The sequence below is a fragment of the Plecotus auritus genome, assembly GCF_963455305.1.
Source record: "Plecotus auritus genome assembly, chromosome: 9".
In the NCBI taxonomy this organism is placed as follows: Eukaryota; Metazoa; Chordata; class Mammalia; order Chiroptera; family Vespertilionidae; genus Plecotus; species Plecotus auritus.
The window spans coordinates 148485189-148496923 of NC_137783.1; positions in this window are offsets into that span (position 1 = coordinate 148485189).

The window sequence follows — 11735 nt, forward strand, 5'->3', positions numbered from 1 at the left end:
CGAGTTGGGTATGTGGGGGTGACTGCAAAGGACATCTCCCAACATGGAACTCTGATAATGAAATTGGGAAGACTGGATTTATTTGAGGGTGAAGTTTAAAAGACAAATGACACACTTGAGAAGATATGTACAAACATGTACGAAAGCGTTCGCAGCATGGATGTAGAAAGAGCGTGTTTTCTGTTCCTGCTGGGACCCATTACCACACACTTGGCTTAAAGCAGCTCCCGTTTTATTCTCTCTCCGGCCAGGAGGTCAGAGGCCCAGCAGCACCAGGTGCTCAGCCCAGGGCTCGCAAGGCCTGAGTCAAGGTGTCAGCGCCTGGGGCAGGCCCAAGTAGGTGGCTGGCAGAATTTACTGCCATTGGGGTTAGGACTGAGGTCCCCGCTGCTGAAGGTTGGCCAGGGGACATTCTCAGCTCCTAGAGGCCACTGCATCTCTTCACTCATGGCCCCTCCGTCATCAAAACCATCACGAGCGCGTTGCATCCTTTTCATGCTCCGAATGAGAGGCTTCAAAATTCCTTCCGAGATCTTTCTGGCTTTGCCTGCGGCCACATCTCTTTGCTTTCAAGGGCTCATGCAATTACTCTGGGCAGTCCGGATAACCCAGGGTCGTCTTCTTCTAGTATTTAAGATCAGCTGATTAGTAACTTTCATTACATCTGCAAAATCCCTTTTGCCTCTAACCTATCATAACTACAGGCCTGATGCCAGTGGGTGAAGGTCCTGGGGGCCAAAATTCTGCCTCCCAAGCTCAGAAAAGTCAGTTAAAACAAACAACAAAAAAAGATTAAATTCTCCATAGATAGGAACGGGGCAAAGAACATGAGCCAGAAGTTCACAAAAGCCCACCAGAGCGGCTCGGTTCATTGAGCATCATCCTGTGCAACAGCGGGTTGCTGGCTCAACCACTGGTCGGGGCGCATGCCTGGGTTGCAGTTGTGGTCCCTGTCGGGCCTGTGCAAAAAGGCAGCCGATGTTTCTCTCTCTTTCTAAACGTGTCCTCTGGTGAGGATTGAAAAAGTAAAAAAAAAGCCAAAACCGGTTTGGCTCAGTGGATAGAGCGTCGGCCTGTAGACTGAAAGGTCCCAGGTTCGATTCCGGTCAAGGGCACGTAACTTGGTTGCGGGCACATCCCCAGTGGGGGGTGTGCAAGAGGCAGCTGATCGATGTTTCTCTCTCATCGATGTTTCTAACTTTCTATCCCTCTTCCTTCCTCTCTGTAAAAAATCAATAAAATATATTTTTTTAAAAAAAGAAAGAAAAAGTAAAAAAAAAAATTTAATAAAAAAATATTTTTTTAAGTTCACAAAAGAAAATATATCAACAATGAATGTGTGAAACAAAGCTCCGCCTCAGTAGAAGAGATGCTGATTAAAATAACAATGAGCCCTAGCCAGTTTGGCTCAGTGGCTACAACGTTGGCCTGCAGACTGAAGGGTCCCGGGTTCGATTCCAGTCAGGAGCACATACCACAGTTGCAGGCTCCTCCCCGGCCTGGGCCCTGGTTCAGGGCAAGTGCAGGAGGCAACCAATAGATGTGTTTCTCTCATATCGATATTTCTCTCTGTCTTTCCCTCTCTCTCCCACTCTCCCTAGAAATCAATGGAAAAATATCCTCAGGGCCCTAGCCGGTTTGGCTCAGTGGATTGAGTGTCAGCCTGTGGACCAAAAGGTCCCGGGTTCGATTCCAGTCAAGGGCATGTACTTAAGTTGCAGGCTTCTCCCTGGCTGGGGCCCTGGTCAGGGCGCATGCAGGAGGCAACCCATCGATGTGTTTCTCTCACATTGATGTTTCTCTGTCTTTCCCTCTCTCTTCCACTCTCTGTAAATATAAAAAAAAAAATCAATGGAAAAAATATCCTCGGGTGAGGATTTTTTAAAAATTTTTTTAAAGAAAAATATCCTCAGGATTAAAAATAATCTATATATATAAAAGCCTACTATGCAAAGTGTCCCCTCAGGAGTTCCATGGGGAGACTGGGAGTTTGGTCGCTTGCTATGACTTGCATGACCACCAGGGGGCGGCGCAGAGCTAAGGAAGGCCCTGGCTGGCACCCAGAAGGCCCCAATTGGCCCTGATCGCTGGCCAGGTCTAGGGACCCTACTGTGCACAAATTTCATGCACTGAGCCTCTAGTAATAATAATAATGAGATCAGTGAGCACATCAATTGGCCAAGGTTTGAAAGATGATAATGCTCAGAGGGCTCAGAGGGCCAGGGTGTGGCTAGCCACAGGATGTGTTCATGGTTTGATTTTATTTTTAACATTTTTAAAACTTGACAAAAGTAAGATATTTTTATTCTGAAAAAGGAATTAATAGATGCACGCAGCTCTTAGCAACAATGGCCCATCCCCTACGGACTTGTCTTATTGCAATTAAAGAATTCCCTCGATGTTTGTGTACAAACTCGCAGAGGCCGAATGGGCTACAGCACAGTGTGCGCATTTGCCTTGACTGTGCGGTGTTTGTGTTGAAGCTGGTATAAATATGGGGGCAAACAGGATCTCTCACCAAAGGGGAGGTGGAAATTAACTAGAGGGGGGGGGGGGGGGCCTGGCTTGGTCCAGTAGAAGGCCAGCATATTGTCCCTGGTACAGCCAGACTGTCCCCGGGGTGCAGACAGATGCCCTCTGGGCTGTGTCCATCACTAGCTTTCAGTAAGTCGGCCTGGTACTTAGGGGTGCCTGCAAGGAGAGAAAGGGCTCATGGGGCCCTCTGGGTAGCTGGGTCCTCACAGCAGTCCTGTGTGTGGGTCTCCTAGGCCTGGGGCACTGGCTGAGCCAGCAGTGTCGAGGGATCAATGCTGGTCTGGAGGTGAAACCAGAGAGACGTCTAACTGGCCTCTGTGTGACTGTAACAAATAACCCCCAAGCTCCATGGTTTAAAACAGCACTTGTTATCTCCCAGTTTGCTGAGACTGGAATGGGAATGCGGCTCAGCCCGCTGCCCCCGGCGCTGGGTCTCTCACAGGCCGATCACCGTGTGGGCCTGGGCTGCTGCCACTCCCGGGCTCTGTGGGTCCACGACTGCTGGCGAGATTCCGCTCCCCCAACAGGCCGCCCTCAGTTCCCAGCCACAGGGGTCTCTCCTTGGGGCAGCTCAGGACCCAGCAGCCGGCTCCGTCAGAAGGAACAAGCGAGAAAAGCCAGAGGGAGAGGACTAACAAGATGGGACTCACCATCCTTCATAACCTAATCTCAGAAGAGACATCCCAGCACGCTTGCCAGGTTCTAGCTGTTTGAGGCAGGTCAGCAGGTCCAGCCCCTTCAGGGAGAGGGAACCACATTCCACGAGAACACCAGGAAGTGGGGACCCTTAGGGCTCATCCTAGAAGGCTACCTACCACCGTAGGTGACAAGAAAGGCTTTGTTTTCATGTTAATGTCTGTGCCCTTAAGGTCATCTGCCACACCACGATTCTCATCCGGGTCTCACATCTGCCCTGTGAGCTAAGACAGAGGTCCCTCCCCCCATGACAGATGAGGAAACTGAGCCTGGAGGGGCTCCGTGATGTTCCTCCCGAGGTTGCCTCACCCAATGGGCTGGAAGCACCATGTCTAAGAACAGCCCTGACCCCCCATCAATGGAGGCCAGGAGCACAGGACCTGCTCAGGGGAGGAGGAAGCTCAGCGGGCAGCGGGCAGCGCACCGCACAGCAGGCGTGGGAAGGGCCAAGCTGGGTCCTGGCACGGGCTGGCCCTGCAGTCATAGAGCAGCAGCTTCTTCCTGCAGGTGCGGCCAGCCCAGAGGGAGGACCCAGCAAAGCCAGGGCCAGTGGTTTGCAAAGCAGCTGAGAAAGGGGGTCCTTGGCAGGAAGTCCAGTCCCTGCCCTGCCCCCAGGGAAGAAAACAAACCTGAGATTCATTAGGGCACAGGGTCCTCCTCTCCCCTCCCCCCGCCCCGGCCCCCTGCCCCTCACAGCAACATAAATGAAGAAGCCGCCCAGCACCCCGCAGCTGCGTTTCCAGTGTTGCTTCGCTGCCCGAGGTGTCCCTTGGAGCCTGCAGTGGAGAAAGGCACCCTCTTGGTGGGGACATTGCCTGGCTCAGCCTCAGGATCGCTCCGTGCACAGCAGGGCCGCTGGGGAGGCCCCCTCAGCAGAGAGCTCTTCCTCCCAAGATGCCCAGCCAGAGGTTGCACCAGACTTGGTTGGAATGCCAGAAATGCTCCCAAACAGGTGCCCCGAGCCGTGGGCAGAGTGCCAGCCACCGCCCTGTTTGGTTCCCACTCTGTTTTCTGGGGGGAAAAAAGGGAAACTTCCTGGTGAGACTGTGGGGGTGCATAGGAGATTCCAAGGGGGGCCAATGTCCTCCCCACCTGGAGGCACCGGCCCTCACCAGTCCAGCACCCTGGGCCTGCTCCACACTCTCGTCATACTCATTTCCTTCCTGGTGCATCAGGCCACGCGGGGCTGGGTTTCCTCGGCGTGAGCGGCGCGCATGTGCCCATGTGGGTCTTTGTAAAGGTAGCATCAGGCTTTTTATTCACTCAATCATCACACATCTATTGAGCGCCTACTACATGCCAGGAACTGAGGTAGGCACTGTTAACTGATACAAAAGGTGCTCAAATTGATTCTAAAAGCACACAGAAAAACATAAAAATCATCCAGCCGTGCAGTAACCTGGGAAAAGCATGGGCCCTGAATCGTTCAGATCTGAATTCACACCCCTCCCCATCCCCATCCTCAGGCCTCTGTTTCCACAGAGCCAGTGGTTTGCAAAGCAGCTGAGAAAGGGGGTTTGCAGCAAGATGGGCACACAGTAGGGCCTTGTCCCTCCCTGCTCCCTCGCCCACTTCCCTCCACACCATCTCTGGAGAAGAACGAGCTAGTGTTTAAGGTCACAGAGGATTCTCAGATCCTCACACTTCAGCCCCAGAGCTGCCGCCTAGGGCAGTGGTTGGCAAACTCATTAGTCAACAGAGCCAAATATCAACAGTACAACGCTTGAAATTTCTTTTGAGAGCCAATTTTTTTTAAATATATTTTATAGATATTTTACAGAGAGGAAGGGAGAGGGATAGAGAGCTAGAAACATCGATGAGAGAGAAACATCGATCAGCTGCCTCCTGCACACCTCCCACTGGGGATGTGCCCGCAACCAAGGTACATGCCCTTGACCGGAATCGAACCCAGGACCCTTCAGTCCACAGGCCGACGCTCTATCCACTGAGCCAAACCGGTTTTGGCGAGAGCCAAATTTTTTAAACTTAAACTTCTAACGCCACTTCTTCAAAATAGACTCGCCCAGGCCGTGGTATTTTGTGGAAGAGCCACACTCAAGGGGCCAAAGAGCCGCATGTGGCTCGCGAGCCGCGGTTTGCCGACCACGGGCCTAGGGCATCTCAGCAGTTATCCAGCTGCTGCTCCTGGGAACACGGAGACTGAGAGAGGCCATTTGCTTTGTCCAAGGTCACACAGCGAGTGAGGGGCACAGGGGGCACGCAGCCTGGCCCGGGACTGGAGGGACACCATGTCTCAGAGTACAGGCCGGGAGCCGGGGCCTTGGCGAGCAAACCCCTCGCCCATGCCCTGGGGACAAGTGTGTGGAACACCGAATGCTTCCCAGGCTGCACTTGCTATTTCCAGTTCTCTCACGTGACACCAGCACCAGGAATCTGGGGAGACCCGGATCATTGCTGCGTTGGGAACTGAGCTTGTGGTGGGAACTAAGCGGGGGCAGGGGGTAAGGGTGATGAGGGTCAGCAGGGGGAGAGGCGGGAGAGCGGAGGGCTGAAGGCCGAGCCCAGAGGCCTTTGGGGTTGGGGCGCAGCTCAGAAGGTCCATGGGGAGACTGGGTGAGGGCCCAGGACAGGCCAGCCAGGGTGGCGTCTGGGGCCTTGCCAGGTCAGACGGAGGCACAGACCTCCTCCTGAGCCGGCAGCTGCTGAGACAGGGCCCGAGGAGTCAGTGTGGATGTGGGTACCGAAAAGTAGGTCAGGGCCGGCAAGAAACTGAGGAAGGTGCATTATCCGCTGGTAGCAGCCAGCTCAGTCCCGTGGGGCCCTCGGGGCACGGAATCTGGGTGCTCTCCCCACCCCCTGCAACGCTGGCCATTAGCTGGGGGCCACTCCTAGGGCACGGAGCTCCCTGCACGGAGATGGGGATGAGTGAAAGACAGCAGGACGGGGACGGAAGCCGCCCCCGTGACTGCCTGGAAAGCAGCCCAGACTTTGAGCTTGCTGCCAGGCCAGCTGCCCAGAGCTCCCACAGGGCACAGGTCCAAGGGCAGAGACAACCAGGACCAAGGAGCCTGGAAAGGGAGGCCCCTGGATTCTAGGCTGAAGGGGGACTGGTGTCACCCAGGCTGGGGAGAGCTGGTCCCAGCCTGCAGGGGTAAACCAGGCTGGGGGACCTGGTAGCTCATGGTCAAGGTCTGTTCTGCAAGATGGAGGAGAAGTCCCCAGTGGACGGTGTGAGCCCCTCAGAGCCAGCAACGCCGCAGCAGCTGAACCAGGAAGCCGTTCAGAGAAGATGCCCAGGGACCTTCGGCTCCCCTGGGAGCAGGCTGAGCGTGCCACCCCGGGACGCTGGCGCCATATCAAGTGTGTCCTGTGTGCCAGGTCCTCACGTTGGGCAGAGGCCAGGCAGGGGACCATGGAGAGTTCATGTTTAATGGAGACAGAGTTTCCGTTTTGCAAAATAATGCGTTCTGGAGATGATGGTGGGGATGGCTGCACAACACTGCCCTGCGCTGGGCACTTCAGAATGGCTAAAGTGGCCAAGTTTACCATAATATTTTTAAAGATCCTGGTGGGGTTTTGGTTTTGTTTTATTGATTCCGGAGGGAGGAAGGGAGAGAGAGATAGAAACATCAATGGTAACAGAGACTCATCGATGGCTGCCTCCTGTACGCCCCTCACGGGGGAACAGAGCCCACAACCCAGTCATGTGCCCTGACCGGGAATGAACCGTGACCTCCTGGTTCATAGGCTGACGCTCACCCACTGAACCAGGCCAGCCGGGCCCTGGTGTTTTTTTAATGACTTGAAACACACACACACACACACACACACACACACACACACACGCACACACACACACACACACACACACACACACTCAGGACAATCTGTTCCGCTGGCAGATGGAACAAAACCCCGGGGAAGTTCCAGATCAAACCGCTGCACCAGGAGCTGACAACCGTGACTTTCATCTGCAAAACAGCTGCTTCTGCCAGAACGTTTAGGAAGCCGGGCCTCCCACCAACAGGAGACACCAGGTCCCTGGGACTCGAGAACAGCTCTGCCATCCTGCGCGCGTCCCACGGAAAGCTGAAACTAATTAGGACCGGGGTCAAGGCAGGTTTTCATTGTATTTGCACGTGTACGCGCCAGCGGCCGGCCTGGACGGAACTGCACAACATGATCTCAGGATTTAGGGCAGGATCATCCCTGGCCTCCCTCCCTCCCATTTCCCCCAAGTCAGGAGTTGTTGGCACCAGTCCCCGTGAGGGTCTGACAGCTGCCCTGGCTGCCTGTCTCTTCCCCCTCACCAGAGACACCTGTGTAGGTGTCACAATAACCTACTGAAGGGGGCTGGGGCGATGGCGAGCTGAAGACAAGGCCCATCAAAGCAAGGCAGGAGTGAATTCTCGTCATCTTCCTCCCCTGCCTCACTTCCCCATGTCCATGTGCATCACCACCCGAGTAAATGATGAGGCCCCACCAAGTTAAGTATGGTTGAAGGGGTGGTGGTGTGTGCATGGCACAGCCACAAAGGGGTGGACTGTGCTAGGCTGTCTGCCCCCCATCGTGTCTTCCTACGGCTGGAAACGGTTTTCCTGAGTTCCCTCCGCAAGTGACATTGGGTTAGAGCTTGCCTGCGAGGAGGGCTCCTGGGAGGCCTGGGAGGTGGAGCAAAGTGGAGGCCGTGGCTCTGCAGACCTCTCCAGGAGCTCCTGCTTTGGGCTCCAGACGGCCAGATGGGGCAGCCTTGCCGGCTTCTGCAGCTCCTGTGCCAATACCTGGCCCCAGGCTGGTTAGTGACCGGCTCTCCTATCCTCCCGGTGCCCCAGCCCACACACACTTCTCTATGAAACTCCTTATTTCCCTGAGAGTGTGATGTGTCTGTTTCCTGATCCAAATGGGGAGAGGGATGGAGGGGGAAGGGAAATAAGGAAGCAGGGAGGGAGGGATGCTGCAGGGAAACCCTAGATTAAAATAAGGGGGAAGAAGCATATCCAGCAATGAACCTTGTCTGGACCCTAATTCACACACACAATTCTCTAGTAGATAGAGATAGATCTTTCTCGCCTCAGGGCCTTTGCACCTGCTGCTGTCAATCCTGGAATGCTTTCCTGTGGGCTCGGTGAGTACCTGGCTCCTTCTCCTTCCCCCTTTCAGGTCTCAGCTTAAGCAGAAACAGCCTCTAGCCCACCCTCAATCAATAGGCCTATCTGCCATTCTGTATGAGTTTCCTATCGCTGCTATAACAAATGAGCACAAACTTAGTGGCTTAAAACAACACACAGGTATTCTCCTGTAGTTCTAGAGATAACGGAGCCTAAAATCAAGGTGTGTGCAGGGCTGGTTCCTCCTGGGGCCCCGAGGGGAGAATCCTTTTCCTTGTCTTTTCAGCCTCTAAGGCCACTTGCATCCTTGGCTCATGGCCCCTTTCTCACACTCCCATGGCCTCTTCCTTAGGGCATCACATCTCCTGCCTGACCTCCTGATTGTCTTCAATCATCACATCTCACTCTGACCCTCTTGCTTCTCTCTTATAAGGACCCTTGTGATTATATGGGACCCACCTGGATAATAATCTCCCCATCTCAAGATCCTTAACGTCATCAAATCTGCAAAGTCCCTTTTGCCATGGAAGGTCACATAGTCTCAGGATCTTGGAATTCAGACATCAACATCCTTAAGGTCATTCAGCCTATGACACACCCTCCTCTCTCCCACCATATAATTTCCTATCACCACACCTGTTCGTCTTCCTCACTGCAATGATCCCTGTTAGAGTTCTTTTGTTCATTTGTTTCTGTTTCTCACCTGCTTTTCTTTCCCTACATGTCTGGTTCCTCTACGATTCTTTCCCCAGGATCAACATTGTTGGTGTTCAGTAACTATGTGTTAAATAAAGATAAGAATGAATGAATAAATGATGGTTGGATGGATGATGGATGGATGGGTGATGGATGGATGAATGGATGAAAAATGAATGAATGATGAATAGATGGAAAAATGGATGGATGGATGGATGGATGGATGGATGGATGGATGGATGGATGATGGATGGGTGAATGAATGGTGGATGGATGATGGATGGATGATGGATGAACGTTGAATGGATGAACAAATGAACAGTCTTCCACATCAGGGACAGAGGAAAACATAGGCTTCTGCAAAGATTCCCATGATGTAGCTGATGTAGCTTCTATCACAGACGCTCCAGCCTGGCTAGAGCAGGGGAAAGAATAGGAGAGGGTCCCACTCGCCTTCCCATCAGGAAAGCTAGCTAGACCTTTTTATCTCAAGGGTTGAAGCCAAAGGGCCTCAGGCATGGACCTGGGAGACCCAGACCACACACACATTTGCCTTGTCTCCTCCTGAGAAAAAAGAAGAACCAGCTTGTTAGCGCTAAAGTGGAAAGTGAGGACGGGGCATGGAGCACAGGTGTCATCAGATCTCACCACCCTCTCCGTGGCACAACGGGGAAACCAAGGCTCAGTTTCCCTCCGTTTGCCAGAGGCAGAGCCAGGGCTAGATCCCAGGCTCCAGAGCTCTCCCCACATCTTGACGTCTCCATGCCCAGCACCAGAGATGTGGACACGGAGAGGTCCCAGCCCCTGAGCGCAGGTCCTACACACACACAGCTACTCCCTGGGCCTCAGTTTCCTCATTTCCAGAATGTGGGCCTCATCTTCAACTGTTTCATTCATCATTGGATTCCCAGGGCCTAACACAGTGCCTGGCACATACTAGATGCTCAGTAAATACATGCTAGATGAATCTGTAAACTGGGGGGGTGGGGGGAGCTGTTGTGAAGATTAAGAGGTTCCATTTATGCAGGCTCTGGTTCACAGGACACAGTGAGTGGCCTATAGCTGCCATCACTGCACCTGTCCCCCGACAGATGGGACAAATGGCAGCAGAGAGGTGAGAACAGAATAAGGAGGGTGAGACCTTGGGCCCAGTGAGGTGATCAGAGCTGCCCTGCTTGGACACCTCATCCACCGGGGCCCTCTCTGCGTCCCCTCAGCGTCATGCAGCCCCCGTTCACGTGTGCAGCCTGCCTTCCTGCCCCAGGGCCTTTGCTCACACCACTTCCTCTGCTGGATGCCTTCCTTCCCCTTCTCACCTGAGTCCCTCCTGCCCAGCTTTCCTCGTGGGCTCCATGATCACCTCCTCAGAGACCCGTCCTGGTCTCCCTGGCACACCTGGCCGTGGTGCTGTCTGCTCAGCGTGGTTTTACACGTATTCGGATCATCTGGCTCTGGTCTGCCTCTCCGCTCGCCTTCAGCGGGTTCATCAGCCTGGAGCACAGTGCCTGGCGCCCCACAGGTGTCCTGGCTTCCACAGTGTGAGAGGAGCGGGCAGAGGCTCTACTCCACGGCCACCGTCCTGCAGGGGGCAGATCTGGCAGCAGGCGGCCCTGCCCAGAACCTCCTGCCCCCAGGAACCCCCAGCAGAGGAGGGTCCTGGCCTGAGGGGGCGTGGGGTGTGCTGTGAGACCACAGAGTCCACCTGTGAGGCCCATGTGGCGGGGGCGGCGATTAAAAACAAAGTTCTTGAGCAGAGCCTTTCTGAGGTGCACACAGCGCTTTGCTGCCTGGATCTGACCCCTTCCTCGTTGCAGCTCTGTGAGTCACTTCTCCTCCACCCGACAGGAGAGGACACCGAGGCCCAGGACCGCCCAGGACTGAAGCGGCCACAGGAGCCCCACGTTCCCAGCCTGCCGGCTCGCTCCGCTGTCCCTGCGGGAGCCCAGCCTTCGGGTGGCAACAGCCACAAACCCGAGCAGAGGATGGCTCCCCACTCCAAGCACCTCTCATTAGTTTCAGAGGAAACCAATTTCCACACCAAATAAGGCGGTGGACCTCGGAGCCACTGCCACTTCACACAATTCCTTTTAAGTGTCCAAATGCAATTACACTTGGAACTTGCCTGGACTCGGCCTCCTCCAGCCTCCCCCACCTCCCCTTGGCCTCCCCACATAAACAAGTGGCCCAGCTGGGCCCCAGCTGGCCTGCCCTGACCGGGGGGGGGGGGGGGGGGGTCCCCGCTGCCTGCTGCCTGCCCAGCCTCTCAGCCCAGGCGTGGCCAGAGCTTCAGCATCCTGGAGCCTCCGCCTGCCCCGCCCCAGGCCAGCTGGGCTCGCAGGGAGCAGCCCCTCCTCCCTCCTCCCGTGGAGGTTTGCACTTGGGCAGGGACACCGGTTCCTCCGGGGCAGAGGCCCGCAGCCCCAGGGCAGGTGCAGGGGAGCTCTCTTTCCAGGCTCCCTTCCAGATGCCCACAGAGGACCCACACACGATCTGGGCACCGCTTGCTCCTGTCGGGAAAACGCTGGTTGGAATTCCCTCAGGCTCCCTGGCCATGAGAAAGTTGGACCGGGGCAGGAGGGGCCTTCCCAAGGGGCTCGTTGGGAAGCCACTCCTCCCCGCCCCCGTCCTCATGCCACCGCTGGGGCGCCTGCACCCCCCAGGCTCTGGCTCGGGGCCCCAGGACCCCACGGTGCTCGTGGGGGGGAGTAGAGGTTGACTCATCCTCCCCGTGGACAGCGC